The sequence below is a fragment of the Anabrus simplex genome, chromosome 3 (assembly GCF_040414725.1).
Source record: "Anabrus simplex isolate iqAnaSimp1 chromosome 3, ASM4041472v1, whole genome shotgun sequence".
Classification (NCBI taxonomy): domain Eukaryota; kingdom Metazoa; phylum Arthropoda; class Insecta; order Orthoptera; family Tettigoniidae; genus Anabrus; species Anabrus simplex.
In genome coordinates, this window is record NC_090267.1 from 256,405,334 (window position 1) to 256,407,243 (window position 1,910).

General features: G+C 46.9%; 1 non-coding gene across 1 annotated transcript; it reads left to right on the forward strand.

The window, feature by feature from the left end:
• The first annotated feature begins 1,198 nt into the window (after positions 1–1,198).
• Positions 1,199–1,316, forward strand: LOC137499052 (5S ribosomal RNA). The gene has a single exon (XR_011017993.1). It is a non-coding gene; the product is annotated as a 5S ribosomal RNA (ribosomal RNA).
• The last annotated feature ends 594 nt before the right edge of the window (positions 1,317–1,910 follow it).

The window sequence follows — 1,910 nt, forward strand, 5'->3', positions numbered from 1 at the left end:
TGGGCTTTGCAAGGCGATGTTGCTAAATCTGGACTTTCGTAGCCTAAGACCAGCTTGAGAGCCATGCCGAGATACCAGCGTCAAACACAAACACACCGTGGGTTTCAGCCAGTGTCACCGTAATCCTGTCAGCTCGGAGGTCCGTGCTTCAATCCCTCCCCTGGCCAAATTTATTTTTCTTCGATTGGTGCCCTCAAGCCAGCCTTAAGCAACAACTCCTCACAAAGCATATTTCAACTCACACGCCAAGTGATTTGATTGGCTAACTTCAGAAGCTAATAAAATGAAAACGGCTCGAGATATCGATTTTTTCAAATTATTTATCAGTATGACCAACCTTTTAACGCTCATATACGCAGTTTACTTTGTTTCCGACCAACCTGTTTCTTTCTTGGCTAGTGGTTTAACTTCGCACTAGCACAGAAAGGTTTTCTGCAACGCGATTGTGAGGCAGGGAACGTCTACGATTGGAAAGGAGCTAGCCTATTCATGGAATAAATTGAGGCTAATCCCCAGCACTTACCTGATGTAAAAATGGAAAGCCATGGAAAACCATCTTTTGGGTTTCCTACAGTGGATTCCGAAGTCACCATCATGGGAGTGAAAATTTAGAGCTACACCATTAATCTCGTTACCCTATTTCCAGTCAGCATGTTCCGCGTTGATGAATTTTACATAAAAAATATCAATTCAAGAATATCCCCGTTTTCGTAGTCCGTGTAGTTAAACTGTATGAAACCAGTTGGAGGAAAATGGAAGAGATTCGTTCCTTCGAAGAAGAATCGGTAAAAAAAAAGGGAGGTGCCATGAAGGACGTGAAAAGGAGGACTCCCTAGACCTGCAAATTATTCACTTCTTTATAAATACACTAACTGACATTTGCACCGGTAATGCCATCTAGAGGAGATGAGTTGCAGCCGGAGAGAGACAGCAGATCTCATTTAACAACAGTCAGTGTAATGTCATCGTTCATAAGTTGCATGGTCTTAGAAGATTTTAAGCTATGATATTTCGTCGTCTTCCACCCCGGCGATTTCAGCATATCCGAAGGTACGGGAGTCCTATATGTCCAATTCGATTAATGACTCCCTTTTCAAGTATTACTTTCCTTCACGCTTTCGTTTTCATTTCAATAGTTATCTTTCTGATCAACATGGGTTGATGAACTGGCGGTATTTTGTGCCTTATAAAATACGGCGCCAACGGCCATACCATGTTGAATACACCGGTTCTCGTCCGATCACCGCAGTTAAGCACATTGGGCGTGGTCAGTACTTGGATGGGTGACCGCTTGGGAACACCACGTGCCGTTGGCTCAATTCCCTTGTCCGCCTCTGTGGTGTAGTGGTTAGCGTGATTAACTGCCACCCCCGGAGGTCCGGGTTCGATTCCCGGCTCTGCCACGAAAATTTGAAAAGTGGTACGAGGGCTGGAACGGGGTCCACTCAGCCTCGGGAGGTCAACTGAGTAGAGGTGGGTTCGATTCCCACCTCAGCCATCCTGGAAGTGGTTTTCCGTGGTTTCCCACTTCTCCTCCAGGCGAATGCCGGGATGGTACTTAACTTAAGGCCACGGCCGCTTCCTTCCCTCTTCCTTGTCTATCCCTTCCAATCTTCCCATCCCTCCACAAGGCCCCTGTTCAGCATAGCAGGTGAGGCCGCCTGGGCGAGGTACTGGTCATTCTCCCCAGTTGTATCCCCCGACCAAGAGTCTGCAGCTCCAGGACACTGCCCTTGAGGCGGTAGAGGTGGGATCCCTCGCTAAGTCCGAGGGAAAAGCCGAACCTGGAGGGTAAACAGATGATGATGATGATGATGATGATGATAAAATACGGCAACAGCCGTGATCACCACTAAACACGTTAGGTTATTTCAAGTCAGCGATGTTCGGCATTATCGAAGTTTGGACTA